Source organism: Phaenicophaeus curvirostris, chromosome 3 (assembly GCF_032191515.1).
Source record: "Phaenicophaeus curvirostris isolate KB17595 chromosome 3, BPBGC_Pcur_1.0, whole genome shotgun sequence".
NCBI lineage: Eukaryota > Metazoa > Chordata > Aves > Cuculiformes > Cuculidae > Phaenicophaeus > Phaenicophaeus curvirostris.
Window position 1 is genome coordinate 94,134,919 of NC_091394.1, and position 26,836 is coordinate 94,161,754.

Below are 26,836 nucleotides of genomic sequence, written 5' to 3' on the forward strand. Positions count from 1 at the left end.
AATGTTTACTCTCCTTGCTCAAGTCTGGGTCAATTTAAAAAACAGGCTGCAGAGGAAGGCATGGTGTTTGTTCTCATCTTTACAGTGGGTGGGGTGGAGAGATTTCCATTCGATATTTGCTTTTAAATTTGATGTTGAATCCCCAACTGACACAGATGTGCTAGTCCCTGCCATCCACTGTAGCCAGGAATCTGACTAAAGATAAACACCTCAAAGAAGTCTGGCTTTGCCCAAACAAGTAGGTAAAAAAATTCAAGGCAAGAGATGCCCAAATGAGCAAATACATCTCACATAAGAGGTAAAAGAGATCTTTGAGCCCAGCAAAGCAAGCCTTGCTTGTCTGTAGTGTGGTAGTTAGGGGAATTTGAGTCATTCAACCCCTTTTTATGCTGCTAGTGCTGTTTTAAAATACTAGTTTTACTCTGTGAACTGGGAAAGCTGTGGTCTGAGGAGGGGAGTGAAGCAACAATGCCAACGTCTCTAGATAATGTCCATCAAGTACTTTGATGGAGGAAAGCCAAAGAACAAGAGCCCAAGAAAGAGCTGCTGCAGAGAAAGTCTTGCAGAATGATTCAGTTTTTCTGCGTTCACCAGCTATAAAGTGCTGATTAAAAAGTCTTCCCAGGCAAGCTTTACTTCTAATTGCCCTAAAAGAGCAATGAAAGGGCCAGTCATGCTGTCTGGAACAACTTTTTTTTTTTTTTTTTTCCTCTTCTCCTTCCCTCCTCTGCACCTCTGCAAGAGGGTTGAACAATCCTGTCCATTTCTGATCTTACATACTGGGTGGCTGGAAAAAAGATCAGAATGGAGGTAAAAACATACTACAAGCAGACTCTGCACAGAGCAAGCTGGTCCTGCCTGTCTCCAAACAAGCAAGCTCCCTGTCCCTCCTCTTACTGCTGCATGTCATAGAATCATACAATGGTTTTGGTTGGAAGGAGCCTTAATACCACCTACTTCCAGCCCCCCGCCATGGACAGGGACACCTCCCACTGGATAAGGCTGCTAACAACATGACAGGCCAGCAACAATTTCAGCAGCCTGTAATTTGGGGTTCAGTTGGCTGCTTAGAGGAGCTGGCAGATCATGGCATCCTGTTAAGAAAACAGGTTCCTTGAATTTTTTTTATGTATCTCCTCCAACAGATGAACCTAAACACTGTTTCTGTATCTCCTCTTCCCACTCGTTCTCTCTCACGCAGACCAGTTCCCTTTCATTTCCCAAACCATTCATGCAAATTATTTACACATAGAGTTACAGCATTGGTTACACTTGCTTGTCCATTACAAGGTCCTGCAGTATTTTCAGAACTGAATATATCCATACAAAAGATATCTCTATGAGTACAAAAACTGTGTTCCCTGTCACTCTCATCACGAAAATGCTGAATGGTTATTTAATAGCACAAGAGCCTCATAGCTATTTGCACAAAGTCTTCTGTATGTGGTTTGGATCTGCTCATCACACCAAACGTGTGCATCTTAACTTGGAATAACATCCTCCTGCTCATTCACTGTTACACTGACACAGTACTGAGCCAAATCCACTGCCTGCATAATTTCAATGCAGTCAATGAGCACAGAGGTACACAGATGTTTGTATTGTAACATGTTCAAATTACATGAATATCTCACCTTGTCAACCACTGCTAGTCCTGTCCTGGAAAATGCCCTTATACTCAAAGCCTGCTGATCAAAAACCTCTATGGACCTGAAGAGTTCAGCTCCTCTTTGGGTCAAGGCCCTTGGACAGGGTTGAATAAAATATACAGGAAAAGATATGAACAACCTAGTGAAGCTTCCTGCGAGTACCAGTAACCCAGAGACCTTCAGCTAACACAGGGGCATGAACCTGAAAACAGGAAAGTTGGCAGAGGATGGGATGACTGAACATGAACATAGGCTAGTGAAAGAGGCAACTGCTTCCACAAAACCTCTGAGCTGCCTGATTCCTGGCAAGCTTCCCATTCCCAAACATTTTACAATTGAATTAAGGACACTTTATTCATTCCAAAAGCAATTAAAAAGAAAAACACAGTTAAAATATAGTTCTAGCAACAATAAGCAATTAGTTTTTGATAGTTTTCTGTGTCTTCCTATTTAATCACTTTTTTGCAGTGGCCAGTATGCTGATGACAGATTCCGACTGGTCTGATTATTGGCCTTGCCAAATTGTTTCAAATTTGTGCCTGTTCTTAACTCTGTGATGACAACGGATTGAGGATCCTGCAGCATGCCCATAGAATTTGCTTGCAAAAAGGATTTTTCAACCTTGTTCGTTTGGCTTGAGTAAGCTTTCTTCCTCTGAATCAGTATAAAGTTTATGTCCAATTTTAATCTCTGAATCTATCCTTGGCAGACACATGATCAGGGTTCAATTTCAATGCCACTTGATCACAGCTGTAAACATTTAGATGTAGTACAATCTTCTTCAATTAACTGTAAATACCAGGGTCACACTAGCTGCAAAGAGAAGCATGAACATTTCTAGTGCTCTGGAGTTTGACTGTCCTCCAACTTTTATTTGGATCTTAAAACACCAAATCTGAATGCACATTAACCACAGATTTATTTAAGAAATGAGTTATTCAGTTTAACATCTCTGGTTTTCTGTGGGAGTTGTTTTATTTTCCATATGCCTTTAGACATAGACATAGACATAGACATAGACATAGACATAGACATAGACATAGACATAGACATAGATATTTCTTCTGCCCCGTGAAATTGCTGGCACATGGATGGCACCTGCTTGTCTCTTCTCCGGCAGCCACCATAATCTGTCATTGGGTGATTTGCACTATTTGCTACCAAAGTGCAAATCACTTCAGACTTTGTACTGCTTGTGTCCAGTTCTATCTAAGTGCTCAAAGGCAGATGCCCTAAAAGTTTAAAATTCTCAGAGCTCTGTGTTTGCTGGTGAGCCTGAGCTCCTTTTGACTTATTTTAAAATATTCCATGACATAGCCCCAGCTTGCTTAAATAGTCTCATTTCTGAATATGGGCCAACCCCTTTTTATCTATTCATCACAAGCAGGTTTGCAGAAGACTTCTTTTGATCATCTGCTACACAGCCAAAAGGTCAGGCTGCAATACAACGTATGCCTGTGTTTTGAAATTTCACGAGCCCAGGATTTGCATGTTATTTTAGGTTATTGAAAACTTTATTTCTATGGCCTGTCTGTGGCAGGACTACTTTTAGAGCATTCTTACCCTGCCCTGAGGGAAAAAAAAATAAAAAGGAAAGGAAAATAAAAAGCACTATGTATTATTGAAACAAACCTAATCCATAGTAGGATGTATCATATAACACTAGGTTTTTGTACACTGGCAGCTTTGTGCAAAATTGCTGCAGGTCACGAATAACATGGCTTAACCTACAGCTTACTGAAAGAACATCACCTTATTCCTCACTGGCTGCGAATAAGACTTAAATTTTTTATCCTTCTTTCTGCCATTCTGCAATGATGGATGTGGGACAAACCTCCCCCTCCACAGAGGAGATTATTGAAGGTTTCATGCAACCTTTGTGAGAGTTTCTGACTTGTGGCTGAAAAGCTAATGGGAAAAAAAAAAAAAAAGTCTATAGCCCTTACGTGCAGGGTTGGGAGTCTGTCTTAAAGGTTTAGTGTAGACACTATGTAGACTGGAGACCTCCAGGGAGTGTTAACTGCTCTAGAAATCAGTGATGGGGATGGTGATTGTGGCACATTTCCTGTGGAGATATTAGTGACCTAGCACATGGTCACAAAAGAAGTAATGCCCACGTAACAGCAGAGACACAATACTAGGCTCCTGTGCTCAGCTCTGTGCATGCAAAGTCAAATGCATGTATTTCACCACACAATCTACTTACCTAAACTCTTACTGCATATGGCAATACGGAAGTGGAAACCATTTAACTGTTTTTCTGGATTTTCTACTCTTTCAAGTGGAAACAGTATTTTCTGCATTATCTACTCTACAGTTACAAAGTGGTGCTCTGGACTCTTACATAGATAAGGGACTAGCTGGAACTAGATGATCTTTAAGGTCCCTTCCAATGATTCCAACCCATTTTATGCTTCTGTGACTATACCTAACAGCTCTTTTTTAAATTGTTACTTAAACTAATCCTGTGTGTAATGTAATTGTCATATTTGAGGAGTATTTGGGGCTCCTGCAGGATCAAATACACTATGTAACATCTGAAGAAGAAGAAACTCAAAGGCAGATGGGAAGAGTGATGAGACATCAGGTTACCTCCATGCTTCAATGTATAGAGACATAGGGGCAGGATGCTTTCAGGAAGCCAAAAAAGTGATACTGATTATTTAAAGAAAAATGATGGGTACGAGACCCATTTTCCATGCTTGTCTCAAAAAAGAACTGTGAAATATTGCATGAGATGTGCAGGCCATAAGAATTTTTGTTTCCTTATAGAGCAGCCAAAGCCTGGTACAAGATAATATATGACTGCCGATTAACAAGCAGGTAGATGATTTACCACATTTCAGTAACTGTGTAAATATGAGCACTAGGACACTGAGCCTCACAGGCCTCCTTCAGCCCAACCATGATTGAAATGCAATGAGGTGAGCAAAATGAGAGGTATTAAACTACTCCAGGTACAAACGCTGTATCGCAGCACTTTATGTACAGGGAAGGCGTGATGTGTGGTTACTAGACTACATGTGGCTAATGTCTACAGAGTAGAGTTGCTCAAAAGCAGAGATGAGCGTTAAAATGGAGCTATTCTTAATGACATTTCTTTGAGTTTCAGTCACAGCGTATTTCAATCTAATGACTTGAAGTTGTTTTAATTACCAGTGAATTGAGTTAAGATGTTACTACTTCCTCTATGTACAGTGAGGTCATTTTGCCAATTTTGCATTAAGACATGAGATGGTAACCCAAGCAGATGTGACCTGGAAACTAGCAAGCCCTACTATGGTGCTACAACTTCTTAATTCTGATTGCATCCTACTTCTACATCATGACCAGTCTCAAAATCCAGTTTCAATCCACATACCATGAACTGCACTAATAGATGTATATAGATGGAAGTTTCCAACCATCCTCTGTAATAAAAATCCGTATTCTTCCTTATTAGATCAGATGTGAGCACACAAATAAAACTTACTGAAAACAAGAAATCTTTAAGGCTAGAGTCATCAACCCAAACAACTTTAGGCCTCTCTCTCTGAGATCTTTCTGCTTATAATTTACTACTTAAAAAAAATGAATATGCTCAGAACTGAGCTTCTGAATTTTTCATTAAGTCTTTTCCTTTCCGTATCTCTCTGTCTATCAGAAATAAAATCAGACCTTTTCCTGCCAATCTCAGTTTTCTCTTTGACTTAGTCTCCTCTCATGACTCACACCTCTAGTCTGTGATTAAACCCTGATGGCACTTTCTACAAAGCTTCTCCAAAACTGACCTTTTCACTCTGCCTACATTGCCAGATGCTTTTCTAAGATCTAATTGGATTATGAGCCTTAACAATTAAAATCTCTTCATCTCTGCTTTTGACACCTCTAAACTAGTGTCTTTCTAATCTACTGAAGACCTTACTTCAAAGATCATCCTGCAGGTCTGTAACCTGGTTATGTCCACATGGCACCTTGCACAGACGTCATTGCCAGCTTGTCTACTTTCTAGCTGTAGCAGTAGAGCTCAGCCTCGGCTAAATCTCCACATACTGATCCAAATTTTTCTGTGCAAGCTGAAACTTGTGCTGAAGTCATGCAGAAAACTGCTATCTGATTGCTACAGAGGTGATAAGTTGTGTTCATTGCTACACATTGTGTTCATTGCTACCCATTGGCTACAACTTGCAGTCAAAACTACTCTCCTATTATTCTCTTATACTCTCCTATATATTCTCTTATTATTCTCTCATATATATAAAATATATATATACATACACATAAATATGTATAAATATAATATCAGGCTATCAGGTCTTACGGATAACAATACTCGTGTTCCTAAGACCTTAGCAGAATAATTTGTATAGCACCTAGAACTTTGCAGATCTATTTTCCTGGGATGTCCAGCCAACAGTTCTAGAGAATTAGAAATGTAAAAGAAATAAGCTTAAATAAATAGAAAACATCTGTGTATCTCAAATCTCAGGGCTCTCTGGTGAGGCAAGGAAGTGAGTACTGTACCAGTTTTCCAAATGTGAACACTGAGACATTTTAGGAGGAGTTAACCTGTATGTGAAGAGCAATCAGGAGTTTTCACTGAGCAGAAATTAATGCATAAGCTAAACAACAGAAGTGAATAGAACAGGTTACTTCCAGAAGACAGAGGAAAACACTGTAATTGTAAGCTTTCAAAATCCCTATGCTGGCCAACTCCTTACAGGAATAAATCTTACACCAAACTGAATGTAAAACCTGAGGATTTTTAGGACATGCAGGAAAAGAGAGAGAGAAAAAAGGAAACCCAACCATAATGAAAACTGAAATTAAAATAATGCTACTTAAAGGAGAACTCTTTGATAAAACAGTTAAAGTAAGAGCCTAGAAACCCTTTCTTCCCCATCACTGCATTCTGAAGGAATGGAAACCTGATATCAGCACAGCGAAGGGCTGAGAGGATGAAAACTCTGTGTTTAAATAAAACTACAAATTAAATATTGGAGGGGAGAGAAGGCTGCAAGCTGTGCCTTGAGCTTCAGCTGTCAAGTGCTGCAACACATTCCTGCAAACCTCTTTCCTTCTAATTGGCCGTTTGGGTGGCAAAACCGTTCCTCACTCAAACCTTGCAACTGTGCTCCAGCCTGCTGAGCTGCTGGAAAAATGAGCAATGAGCAGGTGTCAAATTCTGTCCTTTTATCTTCGGCTTTTAAAAGACAGATACAATTACGTGCAAATCAATATAGTGCAGCAGCTGATTAGGTCTCTTTTCTAAGAATTATTTGCACAAGGTTCTTTGCACAGACCGGCCAGAGCTATCGGCTCATCTACAGAAACAGTATTTTGTCTGCTCTATCTTCTACCACAAGCAGAGAAGAGGAATTATTAACTCTTCACCCTCCACAGCAACACTGCATCATCTAATAACCTCTCACTGCTGCAGTCTTTCAATGGTTTTATGTATTTTGAGTTTACTTGTGTATGTTTAATACACACCAGCAGAATACCTAAGAAATGAAAAGAGGTTGTAAAGCACAGGAAGTTGACCAAGTTGACAAAATTGAAATTAAAAGTCTTCAAAAGTCAATTTACAGAAAGACTTTATGGTTTCCTTAGTTGGCCCACTGAAGTCATGTGTCATCCTATCCCCAGAGGTGTTCAAGGCCAGGTTGGATGGGGCTTTGAGCAACCTGATCCAGTGGAAGATGTTCTTGCCCATGGCAGGAGTGTTGGAACTGGTTGATCATTAAGGTCCCTTCCAACCTAAGCCATTCTATGATTCTATGATTTTGTGGATTTGCATGCGAAATGATAATGAACGCACCTTGTTTCCTTCTACAAAACATGAACAAAAACTACTCCCAAACCCCATCACCTCTGTATGTGCACGGACTAGATTTTTAACTTCATAAATATCCATGGATTTACATTACCTAGGGATCTGGCAAAATGTATTTCATGCAGTTTTTATTTGGTGGTGCAGGAAAATATAGTTTAGGTTTTTTTAAAAAAAGAAAAAAAAGGAGGAAAAAGAGAAAAATTGCTTTTGCTGTTTTGAACTGATTCAAGAAATCACAGAATCGTAGAATCATAGAATCATTAGGTTGGAAAATGGACCTCAGAGATCATCAGCTCCAATCATACCTGTCTACTGCTAAATCATGTCTCCAAGCACCTCATCTACCCGCTTTTTAAACACTTGCAGGGATGGTGACTCAATCACTTCCCTAAGCAGTCTGTTCCCACAGAATCACAGAATCACAGAATAACCAGGTTGGAAGAGACCCACCGGATCACCGAGTCCAACCGTTCCTACCAAACACTAAACCATATCCCTCAGCACCTCGTCCACCCGTGCCTTAAACACCTCCAGGGAAGGTGACTCAACCACCTCCCTGGGCAGCCTGTTCCAGTGCCCAATGACCCTTTCTGTAAAGAATTTTTTCCTAACGTCTAGCCTAAACCTCCCCTGTCGGAGCTTGAGGCCATTCCCTCTTGTCCTGTCCCCTGTCACTTGGGAGAAGAGGCCAGCACCCTCCTCTCTACAACGTCCTTTCAGGTAGTTGTAGAGAGCAATGAGGTCACCCCTCAGCCTCCTCTTCTCCAGGCTAAACAACCCCAGCTCTCTCAGCCGCTCCTCATAAGGCCTGTTCTCCAGCCCTTTCACCAGCTTTGTTGCTCTTCTCTGTACTCTCTCCAGAGCCTCAACATCCTTCTTGTGGTGAGGGGCCCAGAACTGAACACAGTATTCGAGGAGCGGTCTCACCAGTGCCGAGTACAGAGGGAGGATAACCTCCCTGGACCTGCTGGTCACGCCGTTTCTGATACAAGCCAAGATGCCATTGGCCTTCTTGGCCACCTGGGCACACTGCTGGCTCATATTCAGTCGGCTGTCAACCAACACCCCCAGGTCCCTCTCCTCCAGGCAGCTTTCTAGACAGACTTCTCCTAGTCTGTAGCACTGCACAGGGTTGTTGTGCCCCAAGTGCAGGACCCGGCATTTGGCCTTGTTAAACCTCATGCCATTGGACTCTGCCCAGCGGTCCAGCCTGTTCAGATCCCTTTGCAGAGCCTCCCGACCCTCCAGCAGATCGACACTTCCACCCAGCTTAGTGTCATCCGCAAACTTGCTAAGGGTGCATTCGATGCCTTCATCCAGGTCATTGATGAAGACATTGAACAGGGCTGGACCCAGCACTGAGCCCTGGGGAACCCCACTTGTCACTGGCCTCCAGCTGGATTTCACACCATTTACCACCACTCTCTGGGCCCGGCCATCCAACCAGTTTTCCACCCAGGAGAGTGTGCGCCTGTCCAGCCCAGAGGCTGACAGTTTCTCAAGCAGAACGCTGTGAGAAACTGTGTCAAAGGCTTTGCTGAAGTCCAGGAAGACCACATCCACAGCCTTTCCCTCATCCAGTAGCCGGGTCACTTTGTCATAGAAGGCGATCAGGTTAGTCTGGCAAGACCTGCCTTTTGTGAACCCATGTTGACTGGGCCTGATCACCCGGTTCTCTTGCATGTGCTTCATGATAGCACTCAAGATCACCTGTTCCATGACTTTCCCTGGCACTGAGGTCAGACTGACAGGCCTGTAGTTTCCTGGGTCCTCCCTGCGGCCCTTTTTGTAGATGGGCACAACATCAGCCAGCCTCCAGTCCAGTGGGACTTCCCCAGTCTTCCAGGACTGTTGGAAGATGATGGAAAGGGGTTTGGCCAGCACATCCGCCAGCTCCTTCAGTACCCTAGGGTGAATCCCGTCCGGCCCCATAGACTTGTGACTGTCCAGTCGGGCTAGCAAGGCTCTGACCACCTCCTCTTGGATCATGGGAGCCTCATTTTGCTCCTCTAGCTCCTGGGTTTGTACACAGGCGGAACGACCCTCCTTACGACTAAAGACTGAGGCAAAGAAGGCATTAAGTACCTCAGCCTTTTCCTCATCCCCTGTTACTGTTGTCCCTTCTGTGTCCAATAGGGACTGTATGGTCTCCCTAGTCCGCCTTTTATTATTTATATATTTGTAGAAAGATTTTTTGTTATCTTTCACTGACTTGGCCAATCCAATTTCTAGCTGAGCCTTAGCCCTTCTGATTTTTTCCCTACACAATCTCACTTCCCTCCTGTAGTCCACCCAAGAGGCCTGTCCCTTCTTCCAGAGGCCATAAACATTTCTTTTCTTCTTGATATCCCTCAAGATTTCTCTATTCAACCAAGCTGGCTTTCTCCCCTGCCGGCTTTTTTTCCGGACCACGGGGATGGCTTTCTCCTGAGCTGCTAGGACCACCCCTTTGAAGAGCTCCCAGCCCTCCTGGGCTCCCTTGCCCTTGAGTACTGTCTCCCATGAGACTTCACCAACCAGCCTGCTGAAGAGATCAAAGTCAGCCCTCTGGAAATTTAATGTTACCGTCTTGCTAACCACCCTCTTCACTTCACCTAGAACAGAAAATTTTATAATCTCATGGTCGCTTAGTCCTAGGCGTCCACCTACCGCCACATCCCCTACAAGGCCTTCTCTGTTCACCAACAGGAGGTCCAGGAGGGCACCTTCCCTGGTTGGTTCATTCACCAACTGTGCAAGGAAGTTATCTCCCACGCACTCCAGGAACCTCCTAGACTGCTTCCTTTCTGCTGTGTTGTACACCCAGCAGATATCAGGCAGATTGAAGTCTCCCACCAGAACGAGAGGCATCGATCTAGAGATTAACCCCAGCTGTTTATAGAAGAGCTCATCAGCTGCTTCCCTCTTCATATGAAAAGGTAACTTTGCTTGCATTCATAATACAAAGACTGAGGGTACATGTTAAGGGGTCCTGGTTGCCATTACAGTCCCAAAAGTAGTTCTGCCAAAGCAATAGCTGTGGGAGGGCACAGAAATGTCTTCTGATGCCATTTATATCATAACTACTGTTTGGGTGAATATAGCCTCCAAACTGTGATACGTCTCTTAATGCTAAATTATCACCCTTATACCTAAACAAAGAGAGGTTTTATATGCATCCTCATTATGTAAAACAAAAACAGGATAGAGGATCATTTTATTCCAATCCATTATAAACTCCTAAGGATTCAGAAGTTTTCAATGCAAGGGAATTTTTTCCCTGAAATTTTCAGGTCTCTAGCAAGACTTTGGGCCTAAGAGAGTAAAAAAAGTTCATATGTTGGATGCAAAGTATAATATATAAAGCAAACAATGACATACAATGGAAACTGTTCCCAAGAGCATTTACAATTTCAGCAAGTACAGGACACTGAGAGTTAACCACTGTTATGTGGTTTGTCTTTTCCAGCATTAATTTGTGAAAAAGTCTATTTTTTATGCACTTGCAATCCAAATAAAAGAACGAATTAAAAGAACTAACATACAAGCCACACTAGGCAATAGAGTGTCACAGCCAAACACTGCCAGTAATCTACATTCACATTGTATTACATGAACTGACCCAGAATTAACTATGGCTGCCCTCTCCTGGAAAACTCTCTAAAACAAATGAAGTTCTCTCTCATCCATATCCATTAACAGCATTAGCATGCTTAGTGGCAAGAACACAGGAGAACACAACAACTGGATAAACAGCTACAAGGAAGCAGTATCAAGCTTCAATAGAATTGAACCATTTTTCCATAAGGTCCTGAACAGATAGTCTAGTCATCTTTGTAAATCAGGGGGCATGTTTGAGCTTAGTCAGTGATTACAGATTATGTGGCGCCTGACTTAACATTTCAGAATGGATACTAGATGTCGAGATGAGAGTAACACAGGATGAGTGTAACAAGAAAACAACTTGCAGTTGCTTCCTAGAAGATCTTCATAATTCAGAAACTTGGCTGTAAGCTTTAGGAAACTTCAGTTGTGACTCTTAGATCCCCTGAGATTCACTGGTCAAGAACTTGGACCATAAGCTCACGTGTTCCAAGAGAGGACTCCAAGAGAGGACGGGGCATGGAGGAGATAGCCACTTGCATTACATGCATGGGGAAACACAAAGAGCACCTAGGCTGACCTGGCATAGGTGATTCACAGAAAAGATGCTTTCAAGGAAAGCAAAAAGTCTACCCAGTCTTCACAGATGTTAGTATGAGTCAACAAAATATCAGATATTATTGCTGGAACACAATATCAGTGCAAGTGGCTTCAGCCTCCTCTCCTTAGCTGTATAATCACCTATTAGTACACTGTTTGCGGGCCTTTTCTCTGAAGAGATTTCTTGCTTGAGTCCACTCAATAACAATCCCTTAAAATCCTTTCTTGAGAAATGACACGTATCATAAGACAGTAATTTGGGAAAATCACTGGCCAAATCCCAGTTATTACTTCTGTAAAGGTATCACTGGGGTTCCTGAGGCATATCTAGTGATAAAAGCACATGGTTACACTCTAATACGATAGAAGCTGGATGAGATTTAATAAGATTTAGATACCAAATTGGCCAATAGAGTATCCCTGATCAAAACAAACAAAGAGAAAATCAGAGGTGAAAAACTACTCACCTTCATGAGAGGCGTGACTTTGAAAGCGTCTGAACACAGCATCAATCTTAAACTTCTATCAGAGTAGGATAATCTCTCAAAGTGAAGCACCTTATTCAAACCTCTGAAAAGCACTCAAGATCTATAAAGCTTAGCTCGAGTAATTCTGAAACTCAGTAGTAAATATCTATGGATGTAGAACTCTGCATTCTTTTCTTCTCTGTTTTCCCCTCTCTCCACATTGTTCCAGACTGTTTCTTAATGTCTCTCGCATTTGCCACTGACAGCAACCACATTGTACAAGACACTATGAAAACAGGCAAAATCTCTGTTCTTAATCACTTTGTCACGTAATGACCAGTGAAATCTCTGTGTATGCAGAGAGCCCTTTCAGATGCCACATTCAATTTGCCTCAATGAAAAGTAGCTGTAATAGAAAGCAGATGCTCCACAATGAGTTTGCCAGCTGTTGAAGTGACATGCAGATGTTGAGCACATTGAACTCCAAACATCTGATCTTTCAGTACAAAGGGAACTCAATCCTTGTCTTAAAAACACTGAGCTAAGATCTTTGTTACCATAAAATGCAATAAAGTTAATATTAACCTCAGGTTTCTTCTACAAGTACAGAAGCAACAAACCAAAACACTGAAAAATTACAGAAAAATAATGGACAAATGTCTTTGACAGGGAAGTTCTATTCCAGTTGTTTTTAATAACCTGAATCATTCAAAACCCAACCATAGCACCCAGCCCCCTGTTTTCCCAATTTTATTCGCAGCTAGACACCAATTTTATATTCCAGAGTATTCCATCAAGTAAAAAATTCTTTGTTAGAGTGAAGGGCCATCTCCTCCGACAGTGTTCTTTGAGATATAATTTAAATTAATACCACTATCTTCTCTCGAAAAAGCAGGACTAAAAAACCCCTAATAAAATTGTTAATTACTTGAAAATCAAGCAAGCTTAAATAAAGTATTTGTCTGAGAAAATAAGCCAGTATCTGTCACAGTGGGCCAACAGTCGTTATTAACAACAATCTGAAAATCAGCTTCTCAAAGATGGACACTAGCCGGAATATGATATTCTCTTACATCAAAGAACAACAACAGGAAAGACCAACAGGAGATCTATTGGCACTTCCAAGTTTTATTTATTTTTTAATGTCTCAACATCATTCAGCAGAATGGACTGCTGTCTTTATCCTCCCAAAGCACCTCATTAAACAAGTGAGTTAATCAAGTATATTCAGCTAATGAGAAAACAAGATTAAAAAAGTTCAGAGAAGAGAGAATGAGGAAAAGATTTAACAGAGTCAACCTCTTTCAAGCTTAGGAACATGCCTGTGGTTCATAAAATGTAAACTGTAAAACATATAAGCTGCGGTTACATTTTCAGTGAGTAAACAGTAATTACCCTGGTCAAAAATTCATGGAAATACTTTCCAATCTGAATCCAGGGGGATAATTTCTGTTCTGCCTACAGTTTGATGGTCTAGAAAGAAAGGCTTTTCCAGCTTTATGACACATAAGATATTGCAAAATTAACATGTACGCCTGTACACCCTACACAATTTTGGTATGTGGGCCTCCTGCATTTACTTAGAGTTGGTATTAGGACTTTGCTGAACTCATGATATGTATAATTATCTATCTATACTCACTAGGTTTCTAGACAAATACTTTTAATCACTCACTCCAGGTATCAGGTTCATAGTTAAGATTGCTAACTGATTAACTACTATTTCCTAGTAGCTAGCTATATAAAGAGCTACAGCACAGGCTTTTTACCATGTCAGATTCCTTTGCCCATTGCTCCACTCATGTAAGAATCTTTGTAGCATTTCGAATCTCGGGCATTTTCATATATCCTTTATCCAGTTCTGTCCATAACTCACTAAGTACAGAATTTTCCTCCAAATTATGGCTGTGCTGAAGGACTCCATCTTCTGCCACTAACAACCTTTCTACGCCTAAAAAGTATGAGGTCTAGCTATACGTGGAATATTTCTATTTGACACTGAGATGAAAAAAAGGCTATCTTTGCTCAATCAGACTTTCCCCTACAGATGCAGGAGTATGTCACAAACATATTATCCTGTGCATTGTGAATTCATGGAATCACAATAACCCCAACACTAAATCTAAATATTTGAAAGAAATAACGGCAAAACCACTTTGGAAAATCCAATTGAGATCAACATGAGATTATCTTGCCGTCCACTGAAGTATTTACACATCTCTTTGTTCTGTGATTTGATTTGCCTGTTAATAGCACGAAGCAACAATTTGCCTTACCTAGACTTATCATCAAATCAAAACAGTCCTAAATACTTGAATCCTGTATAAGAATATGCATTTTCTGGGGCTGGGGACTTTAATCTTCTCTTTGACCATTTGCAAGCACAACTCTTTATTGCTTGGCCATAGTGTGAATCACCAGCAAAGGCAGCAAGCACTATTTCCCTGACTGCCCACTTGCTGAGCCCTCAGTAGGATAAAACTATGACACAGACTTTATTGAGGGCCCTGGAAAACCACCTGCCATCTTTGGCTCTGAGAGCTGAGCAGTTTATGGTAGGCAGTCACATGAATGGCCTTTCTGTTGAAATTTCCAAGGGAGAATAATACAGCTGCTAATTAATAAAATAGCTCAAGTTTGTCTGCAGGTTGTTTATACTAATGAGTAGAGCTGGTATTATGGTCGTTGCTTTTCAAGTTACCATACTGCCTTGCAGAAAGAGACCTGTAGCAAAGATCAAAGTGATTATATGAAATGATTCCTAATACTTCTGAAACGGTTATTATTGAAAAAGATTATTCGAATTAGGGGAAGACAAAAAATCCCATGAATTTGTTCAGTTGTCTAGTTGGTTTCCCTTCTATTTCTCTCCTTTACCTTCACTACATAATTGTCACAGATCTGTTAAATTGGCAGCACTCAAACAGACGCCTCAGAAATGATTCCATACTTAAAGCCCATACAATATATAGAATCATAGAATAACCGGGTTGGAAGAGACCCACTGGATCATCGAGTCCAACCATTCCTATCAAACACTAAACCATGCCCCTTAGCACCTCATCCACCCGTGCCTTAAACACCTCCAGGGAAGGTGACCATATCTGGCATACCAAAAATTAGTGATCACTACACGTTAGAGTTAATGGGTTCAAAGAACAAGTCTTAAAAGAGCTTAACCAAAGTGGCAAAATAGCCTGGTTTTACCTTCCTGACTATCATCTTGGTTGTATTACACTTTCTTTGGATCCTGTCCCATCTGTCTATTCTCCACTGGAAAATAAAGTCACATTTGCTCCTTTTAATGGTTCTTACGAGCTCTGCCCACATCTCCATCCACATCCACTGCCTTGTTCTCCTTCACACTCTGCCCTGCCACCAAGGTTGGTCTCAAATGATCCCTCCTCTCTAGCCTTCTCCTAAAATGCCAGTTACGCACGTGATGGCCTCTCCAAGTGAGACCACTGGGTAGCAATGGTTTTGGAGAGCTGACCAGAAGAAAAGACCACTATTTCTTTTTCTGGCCATTGCATATACTTTCATAGTAGATTTATTCCCAGACCAACTCTCCCCAGGCATACAGGCTGAATACTTTGCTCCCTTGTTGCCCCTGCCTCAACCTCACTGGGCAGCAGAGACTTGCACTGTATGCACATGTAGTGGTGACAGTCACGGGTGCTCAGATCCCACCACATCCAGGCACTACTACATTACACTTTTCATCATTATAATACAAGTTCCCAGCAAGAATCAAACTCAACACTTCAGAAAGGCATGTCTCATTAACTACCAAAATTCACTTCTACCGTATTATTGATGCCACCATAACCACTCCAAGAGCACATCTTTTATTCTGCACTGTATTTTTTTGTCTCAAAAATTATATTAGCAATGAAAACAATTAGTCTCACTAGTTCTGTGCGTAGCAAGGCAGAGAAAAGTCATAGCACCTCTCTTCCCAGCAGGCAAAGGCAGAGAAAAAAAAAAATCTCTTGTGCTTTCTTGGCTCTATTAGGAAAAGCTGCAGATGTCGCTTGCAGTACAGCTTTCTCAGGTAATCCTATATTCATATACAACACACTTCCTTATCCATAAATTCTTTCCATCCCTACTGAAGGAGCTGGATAAAGTAAAGGAGGAGAAACAGGCAAAATTTAGATTGAAAAGAGAGGTAATCTCCAACTGTAAGTCTACTATTGCTCCAGGGACAGTAATTCTTCTTACTTATCCAGTCTAGTTGCAACTTCAAAATAATGAGACTTTCACCACATCCTGTAGGAAATACCTGCAGAGTTCAATAGATCTTATTGCCAAGTATCCTTAAGTCTCAATCTAAATATTCCTAACATTTTTATCCCCTTACTCTTAGTTACAGTCCATATTCAAGCCTCAAAGTAATTCCACTCCCACATGGGGTTGGTGTCCTTCTAGTATTTTTAGCCTCCATTATCCTCTGACACAGGTTAACATTAGAAAAACAAATCTGAATAAATTAAAATTGCCGGAAAAAATGATGAATGACAGATAATTTAAAAATAATTACAATTAGAGCAGTAGAAAATGGAGAAGGCCTATTAGACTACTGAATGCATCCATGAACACAGAATGTCTTAAATTAATCTGATATTAAATGTGATCTAAACCAAAAGGTCAAAAAGAATCTTGTTAATCTTCTTTAATTTACTATTTCTTTTCCTTTATACAATATGTCTCAAAATGCTAATACAGCAGCACCTAAGGGTGTTAACTTTTATTTCTCAAAAAAATCAAATTAATTTCTTCTACTTTAAGAAAATGATGTGCTTTGTCTTACAATAAACTTATCCCCAACATGAAGATCTTGGACAGGACTTAGCTAAAGTTATCTGTCAAGCCTGTGCCTTCTTCCTACTGAGTGCAAAGAGAAATATTGCTCTGCCTGTCTGCAGTCAGGGAGAACTGCTGCATCCAACCTCATTGGAGCTGCAGTTTCAACAAACACACATGGGAATGCAGTACTGGAAGAATATTTGATTGTGTTTGTTTACCAACAGTGTTGATGCCAAGCAGCTTTGCCTGGTTAAAAAAAAAAAAGAGAGATGAAATTTGATTTTTAATAATTCCACAACTCTGATAGAAACTGCGTTACAAGAAATACCATTTCAGGCTATCAGAAGACAGATGGTCTAAGTGAAACAGCAATACATCAAAATCTCAAAACTAAGTCTTGTGAAAGTTATTTTAAAGGGAGTGTAAAGTTAGATGCATACTCCAAAAGTCAGACCACGTAAAGTGACTGTGATTCGATTTCAATTAGGTTGTTTTCTTTTTAGTTTTCTTTGTATTTATGACTGAATTAGCTAAAGATGCAAGTAATACCATTTTTTTCAACAGAGGACCCTCAAGGAAGAATAATAAAGTTGTTCCTAAACTTTTTAAATGGATAAAACACAGTTTATCCTCAAAAAGGCTTCAATCTGTTACAGTCTGCATTTACTTTTAAATATTTGTCTTAAGGACTGAAGAGTTCCTCTGAAAATACCAGACACCTCAGTCTAGAATGAACTCTCTTTGAATGATCTTGAGTCACAACTCTAGATTCGAGAAAGAATTTTCTTGTAACAAAAGTCTTCATTGTGGGTCAATTAAAAATAGCTTCAAGAGAAAATAAGGTTCCTTAGCAACTCAAACAAAGCAGGAAAAACTACAGTTATTGCTAACCTCTAGGGGAAAACCAAAGTGCCTTGTCTCTTTGCGAGATTATCTTGCTTTATTTTATTACCAGCCTCTTCAGGCCTGTTTTATGAGAGACATTTGCTGACATACGTAAATGATTTCAGTAAGGATGCTCTCATTTGCTCACAAGGCACAGAGGAAGAAAGGCTGAGTTCAGGTTCCCATTTTCTTTGTTCCTCGAAAACTTGAGGCATGGCGGTCTTCTGGTGCTGAGCGAGACCTTATCTCCTCCCTTTTGTATAAGCAGCACATAAAAGAGATATTTCAGTTTCACTTCTACACACTTCAAATATGTAATGTAATGATGTTATCTGTCCTGAAAGACTAGAAGACATTCCCATCTAACCCACTATCAACAGTCTAGAGAAAAAAAACTTTATGTTTTGCATTGTGTTTAAACTTCCAGAGGGCAGACATCCCCATGTTCTGGAAAAGGAGCCAATGGAGGGAAAAAACAGCTTGGTTGAGTAGGAAGATCTTGAGAGACATCAAAAAGAAAAGGAATGTCTATGAGCTTTGGAAGAAGGGACAGCCGTCTTGGGTGATGAGGTGCTGAGGGGCATGGTTTAGGGATTGATAGGAATCATTGGACTTGATGATCCGGTGGGTCTTTTCCAACCTAGTGATTCTGTGTGATTCTGTGTGTTTCTTCAGCACCTGGTTTAAGACCATTGAATTGGCTTTTAAGGCAACAGAAACTACAAGCACTTGAATAACAACACTCAAGAAAAACTAGGGTCTACAGCAACAGTTATCACAGCTCTTACTTGGAGACTGCAATGAAGGAGAATAAAGAAAAATAAATAAGTAAGTAAATAAAATAAAGACTAAAGAAAAATACTTTTATTTTTTATAGAAGTGTAGTGTCCAAAATATCTTTAAAAAGAAGTAAAGTTCTTGTTTTTTTAATACACGCTTGACAAACTGCAGCTGGAAGCACATTCCCCAAACACGAGCTCAAACACTCACCACTCTCTGGAAAGTCAAAGGGATCGATTCAATTTTCCTGAATTTAAATGCGTGGACAATTGTCTTTGCAGGTCTGACTGACGTAATTTTGATAGCAATTCCAACTCTTTGGATTCTGATTTAGCAAATAGCATCCTTAGTCATGGGCTGTGTTGAAGAAGACACATTCACTGTAGTGACACACATTCCAGGAAAATATCCTAAGGTTTGGGTTATTTGGGTCACTATTGGCTAACTGATTTTTATCTTCCTATGAAGGAGAGAACTTAAAAATCTAAACTATGTGTATAATCTGGGGTGAATCTACTCAGCAAAATCAGATGGGAATGGGAAAGAGACAACAAAACACTGGGAAGAATCCAGACACAAGACTGTTTTCTGACAATATATTTAAGATTCTTGCAAATATTTATTTCCTCTTCTGCTGGAAAACCAGATTGAACCAAGTTGCTTATTTTTTTAATTATTTATGTGACTCCTATCTGGAGAAAGGAAGGAAAAAAAAAAACCACCACCATATTTCTTGAATTTGTTCCTAGTCTTTCTTAAAAGAGAAAGATGACTGAATCACATTGCCAACAGACCAAAGCCGGACTGTGTTCCTGATACATTCCCCTTCTTTGTACAGCGTGCAACAGCTTTCTGCCATCATTATATACATAGCACTGGCAGGCTGAAATTCTGATAAACAGAATGAATCCTCTAAGCCCTGGAAATGACAGCAACATTTTCCATCACCTGCTGGATAAAGAAAAGGTTACTTTGCTTCAGTGTCCTTCAGTAGCATTTTGTATCATTACACGTTAGACCAAAAAGACTAATAGGAGAGAAGCAGAGGGTTCATGCCTTTCTCCTATCGTTCTGCCTGTTTTCCAATGGGATTGTTCCATTTTCATCCTCATCCTTAGCAAAACAACTAGGTGTGTTCTGCCGGTCTGTGGCTCAGGGTCATTCTTAGATGTCACATGAAGGCACCTACACTAAGTAGCTCATCAAATGAAGGGTTTAATAACTAGTATGAACACAGTACCTAACTAGTGTGCCAGACTTGGAAGGCCAGCCTTTGTCTTTTAGTAGAAAAGTATCACCTGGAATAATTATTATTATTATTGAACACCACCATTAGCACAGAACTAAATCGTCTTCTTTTCCTAACCTATGACTTCCTTTTCTCCAGCACTTTACCTGCCAATATATGAACACCATCACATGCTTCACAGCTGTGTTTTAGGCGATACTACTAATTTTTAACTCATTCTTCTAAGGATTAAATTCATTTATACCCCTGCAGAGTTGAAAGCTCAGTAAGACTCACAAGCCAAGCTGCACGGGGTCCGATCATCATATGACAAGATAGCTGAAGGAAGCATTGTACTGCAAAAAAAGGTGCCCTTTTCCCCAAAAACTGGCTGGGCACAGTGGTGCTGCGGGGTTTACATGGAAGATATGAATCGAAGAAGCTGATCACATGCAGTTATTTTGAAGAATCCACAATTAAAAGCACTATTTTCAAGGGGAACATGGAGTTGAGGGGTGGTAGGTCATTTTTGGTCTACCTCAACTTTGAGATGAATGAAGCAAGCTCCACCCTCCTTCCTAATGTGCTTTATAATGATGCTTGCACAGTGCAGAGAGCAATTTAACTCTGCTCAAGCAGCCAATGTTCTGAAACGGCATGGGAAATGTACAAAAGCAAAGACATGACCAGATCACAGACCCCCAGATGCTCTGTGGGTTTATGTCTGGATAAATGCTTCATTCTTGTCTCCAGGTAAATGTTCCATTCCTACCCATTAAGCAAGAAAGCAGATAGGAGGTGCTCTTAACACAAATAGCAGGGCAAAAGGAATATTCCCCCTCCCATGATGTTAGATAAAGGACAGTTTTGCCGTTTCTCCCACTGCACCTGGCGTTTGCCATGAACACTAACACTGTTGGTGTAACACTCTTGCCATCAGTGCTCTTATATACCGATCACCTTGTTGTTCATTTTGATTAATAAAAATGAAAGCGAGCAGCACATCAAATGTATCCAGCAATTCTCTATTGCTTACAAACTGCTCAAATTTTACAGCTCTTCAGTAGCAAAATAAGGCACTATTTAGAACATTTTGTAAAGTTATTTTGAATCAAAATAATGGTACATTTGAAAAGCACATTTTCAATCCCTAGATCAGTTTTATCCATCTGCCAAAAAACCTAAGTCTTCAATTTTTTCTTTGATCCTCACCTATACAGAATTATTTTAGCTCCAATTTGCTGTTTGCAAAATGAGATACAACCAGGCAGATTTCCACAGCATGGCATATTTAGAGGGGGATAGGGGACAGGTGGGTGCATAAATACCTTTACTTTACTTTACTTCCCCAATTAAGCTTTTTTTGCTCTTTCTCTTTAAATACCACTATTCCCAAACCCCTATGTGCTTCAAGAGCTGCAGGGAGAAACCCAGGTTGCACAAGCATGGGCTGTACAACTCAATTACTGAGATCTGAAGGAAACTCGTGTCCTTGGACAGCATCTCTGAGGTTTCACCACGAATGCTGCCTGATCTAATTAGGAAACACTCAGCATCTTTGTGGCAATTACTAAAGAAAATAATTATGACATGACCACTGTCTTCCTTCACATGGAAAAGCTGCAGAAAATGACAGGAAACAGAAGTCAGACGGGAATTAATAAAATAGCCTTTGGCAAGAGAGGAGTGAAACGTCAATTCCAGAAGAACATACAATTTTCTCAACTGTAAAATGAGGAAAAAGTACCACATTGCAAGCTAAAGACCAACAGGAAAAGAGTCCATTTAGTCATAAATGAGCCATACATTTGCCACAACAAAGCACAGCTTATGCTTGCAGACAGCTGCCTGTTATATTTTATTATAGGAAAAGAGACTTTAATGGGTTCCGTGGTATGGTTTGTGGCTGCCCTACTGTCACATGTTTGCCCTCAAGAGATGCCACGTGATAATGCATTAACAATCCTACACCAATTTATGTTACAAATTATTTTCTTTCAACACAGAAACCAATTTAAATCACTGAAAATCCTTTGAAGTCCCCATAGGAGTTAGTTCTGTGGTTATAACAGGGAGCTGGAAAGTAAAACTCTTGATTGCAGCCCCCACCTTAATCACTCATTTGCTGCAAGAATTTAATCATGCAACTTAACTGCCCTGCCTCAGTTTACTGACATGTATATTAATAAGCAGCTCTGGAGTAATCAAAGCATGGGAGACACTTTACAAAACAATGAAGGTGATCAGTATGGCACTTATGCAACACAGAGGTGTGAGTCTTAATTAATGTTTATAAAGTGCCTGAAGAACTCCAGAGCACTGGTGCCAAGGGAATACAAAGTATCATTACATTTATTTTGCAAAGAAGTATGACTATGTGATTATAATTTTATTACCCACACAGCTTTATATGGAGGGTTTGAGCACAAAAGAAATTAAACTTTTTGACACTTTCCCTGCAGCGCAGGTTCATTATCGGAGCAGCATATCAAATGGAAGGGATTTAATAACTCGCTCTCAAGATCAACTATGAAATCATACACAAACCTTCGCTATCTTCAAGCAATATATACGGAAAAATCTGTGTGCGACAAAAGTGTTTTAAAAGTTTGGGTTGTTATGTGGATGTTATAGCATCAAATAATCTGAGTACTTACAGAGCATTAATTTACTGTAGCAGCTGTAATCTCCCCTGTATTTTGATTATCTTGACATTTTCTAATCATGAGAGTTATAAATTTTAAAATGATATGGCAGGCCTGATAGGCTGCAGACTCACCCCCCCAGGGAAGTTACTTTTTTTATTAAACATTAAATTGCTTTTCTCCAAAAGAAGAATTATATTTGGGCTAATTTTTGCTTTTTGAATGCTGCCACAGATTTCTTCTGATAATACAGTGGTATGAGTGACAGCAGAGAGTTTTCTTTTCAATATTCTTGGATAAATTTTGACCAAAGATGCCAGTTCTGTCTTTCACCATTGATATGAATTAGCTCGGGCACAATTACAGCAGGTTTTTTTTAGTGTAGTTTCTAGTAAGACTCAAAAGTTTCTAAGATGAACTTTGAATTTGCACAGGTTTTTGGTTTGTTTGGTTTTTGTTCTTTTGTTGTTTTTTTTTTCTGAGAGATCTTGCATTTTCAGGCATTATAGCTAGGATCTGAACTTTGGCTGGGGAATTACAGTTGCCTGCATGCTACGCATGACATTTTTCCTGCTCAACCCAAATTCCTGTAAATTATAAGCTTTGTAAAATAATTTTTTCTGTATTCATAGTCATGACTTTTAATCCAGATGCCCTCTATGCTCCCTTTACTGAGTATTCCCATTTCCAGCACCACAAGAATCACAGAGTCATAGAATGGTTTGGGTTGGAAGGGACTTTAAAGATCATCCAGTTCCAACCCCCCTGACACGGGCAGGGACACCTCCCACCAGATCAGATTGCTCAAAGCCTCATCCAACCTGGTCTTGAACACCTCCAGGACATCCATGACTTTTCTGGGCAACCTCTTCTAGTGCCTCACCATCCTCATAGTGAAAAACTTCTTCCTAATATCTAATCTGAATCTCCCCTCTTTCAGCTTAAAACCATTCCCCTCACCCAACCCCAGTTCTACCCCTACACTCCCTGATAAAAAGCCTTCCCCAGCTTTCCTGTAGGACCCAATATGGAAGATATGGAAGGTTTCCCTTTTAAATATCATGTGCAGCCTGCCCAGTTCCTCAGGCTTCTCCCAGCAACACTCAAAGCCACACGAGAAACTTCAAATTAAATGAGTTAACCACTCAGGAATCATTTGGTTACAGAAAAAAACATAGACATCTTCTCATATCACTTAATTTTTGGAGGATAAGTGGCAAGAGAGGCTTTCAATAACTTTGTTTATAAGACTTTTTTGTCTCAGACCTTTGGTCAGACCAATTTATGCATGTCCAAACCCTCCTCTCACAGCAGATATATTTTTTACTACTAATCAAAAGTCAGAAGGAGGAGTGATGCTAACTCACCACCTACCAGCATCACATTCAATGCTTCCATAAATGAGGTAAAGGATATATTTTTCAATCCAGCTTTCCCTAATTCTGAATCTTCAGCACATCAGTTTTGATACTCTTTTAACTGCTGTGTCCTTCCTTAAACTGCAAAAATAATATTTTCCAGAACTCAAGCAACAAGTTCAACACTAACACTGCCATGCTTTAAAAAGACCATGAGTACAAACACTTTCTAGCTATTATATCACATCTCTAATAGATGTTACCCAATGTAAAAGGCAACTTTACAACTTCTTTGCTTTCAGATAGATTTATGATACAAATGAAAACAATTAATTACATGACCAGACTATATATCTCCTAGCCTTCATTCTCTTTCTGAAACTATTTGACTAATAATAACGGTCTATCACATGGTTTCATGTATGAATTTTAAGGTTTATTTTAATTTAGAGAAAGCTATTTGGAGAACACCGAGCCTCATTTCTTTACAGGTTCCATTTGAAATAATCATTTTTTCGTAACTATTTCCTTGTTTAATATGTAGACATAAAGTAGGGGGGGAACAGAAAACATTACTCCATGTCCTGGCAAAGAATCATCCTGGCAAAGAATATAGTCCCTTGCCTTGGATCTACAACTCATGCCTTGGAGGACTGTGTACAGGACCTCTCTGTTTTGACAGATACAATCTAAAGATGAAAAAGTACTCCAAGGCAGAAGAACTTACAGTTTTTTCAAATGAGTTTTTTGCTTTGAATTCCTTAATATCACAGGGAGAAATCTGACCACTAGTAGCCCTAGTAAAGTGACATGAATTTGGATTTGAAGCTCATTAGAAATCTCGAAAGGGTGTATTTGTGTATACTAAAGTTTCATTCTCTCTGCTAACATGGCAAATAAAGAAGGTTCAAATGTCAGGTGGATAACCAGGACCAAGGGCTTGAACCATTACACAGAAGACAAGACTTCACAAACCTGTACTGAATACAAACTGATAGTGTAAGCTAAGATTAACACATTGACCTGTGTGACTCCTTCCAGCAAAAACAAATATTCTTCCTTAGCAATCTCTTTCAGGAGATCTCAGCTTTAGTTAGGCTGACCTACAACCCTTTCAGGAAGTCAACATTCTGAGAAGCTTAGTATTTCCACCCATCCATCTCCCCAGGGATCTTCTTAAAAAAAAAAAGAAAGAGGTTCCATTACAAAGTCTTCCTTGTTTGCAGATCTCATTCTACCTGCAAACATTTATGGTGACCAAGCTTTTTGTTTAGACACACGCAGAAGTTTCTTTCAAAATACAGTTATCTCAGAAAGCAAACAATGAAGTAGAAAAAGAGAACAGATTGCTAATGCTCTTTCTGCAGCAATGCTGCTCTGAATGAATTCCCTAAAATACTTAACCCACAGAGAAAGGCTCTGAAAGGCTCTGTCATTACACAAGACCTTCAGAGAGACCAAGGTGTGACCCCCCAAAGGGTTATAAACACAAGGAGCTCAAAGTTAGATTGCCTTGGAAGTAATCAGATCACATCAGTCTGTACTATAATACAAATATAATGCCTTGGAGAAATAAAAGAAGAAAAAGACTATTTTTCATTATTTTGGGGGAGACGCTATAGTGTCCTAGTAACAGAGCAATCTCCTTTAAACTAACTGGAAAGCTTATGCTGTGGAAGCCTCTCAAAGCCAGTGCAACTCAACGTGTTTTATAGCATAGCAGAAATGATTTCTTCATTTTAAATTCTGTAAGAAGGGGAAGGTGGTTTAGAAATACATCCAGTTACGTACCCATTTCTATTCTTGGCAATTTAAAAAGCTCTATGCAGAGAAAGGAGGATGCTGGGTTGTAGAAGAAATATCCTCCTATACATATGAATAACAAACAGCATAAAGCATAAAAATGGGCATTGGACAGCAACTCTAGTTTATTTGGATTCTTAGGTCTTAACAGTACAGCCGTAATGCCTCATGCTGGCTCTGGATAAAGATGAGTGGTCCTCTCAAAAATTTTAAAAGAAGCCTTCAAGATATTTTGTTGTGTAGTAACAGCAAGGATACATACCTTACACAGCTTGGTTCTCTAGTCAGACTGAAAAAGCTTGATGAAGGAAGGATCTTTAGCCCTACTTAATTGTGAGAAACCGGCACAGAGAAGTGAAACAATTTGCTCACAATTCCACTATATGCCAGACACATAGGTAGGAACAGGACTCCCAAACTCCTCAGCCCTGTCAACTGTCATGCAGTCTCTAGCAACAAATTCATTTCCTACACACATAAGAAATAATTGTTTCCAAACTTCACAAAAGCACAAGAATAACTTTACTTGCAGCTGGGCAAAACAATTTTATTCAGTTTTCCGCAGGAGAATGTCACCTTTTGAGGTTTGTTTTCATTTCATTCATAGTTTATTCCCTTTTAGTTGAGCAACCAACAGATTCATCACTCCTTTGAAGTTGTTTTCTTTCTCCCACACTGGCATTAGCTACATAGACAATAGGGAAATGTGAATCGTAGTAGAGCTGTTTGGCATAGATTTAGGATATTATTTGCTATGTCTCTGTAAACAGCAGCAGTTCTGTGATGTATATATTTTTATAGCTATCTTTTAAAACAAAACAATAATAAGTAATAATGGATTTTCCAGGAATCAACAAAGTAGAGACAAGGAAATACAACCCTGTGCAAAGAAAGCTTCATTAAATGAGACTGACAGGAAGAAAAAAAGAGAAAGAGTTGGAATCTTGATGTCAAGGGTGAGAAGAAGGAACAGAGAGGGTACAAGAGAGGAGACCCTAAAATCATCTTGCAAATGAAGGCTAAAGAGTCAGGTACAGAGACCAGAGTGAAAAAGAAATATATATGTCTCTGCCAGCAACGAAGCAGTGGAAGAATGAAAAATAAGCAAGAAAAAAAGGAGATCTTGGCAATCTTTGCATCAGCATCAGCTGGGTCTTGCAACTGGAGAAACAAGAGGTAGGAAAGAGGCTGTAAGAATGAGTCATCACTTACACA

General features: G+C 39.9%; 1 protein-coding gene across 3 annotated transcripts in view; it reads right to left on the reverse strand.

Annotated features, from left to right (window-relative positions):
• Window positions 1-26,836, reverse strand: part of TRAPPC9 (trafficking protein particle complex subunit 9) — a 540,656-nt gene that overhangs the window by 17,305 nt on the left and 496,515 nt on the right. The window lies entirely within an intron of this gene.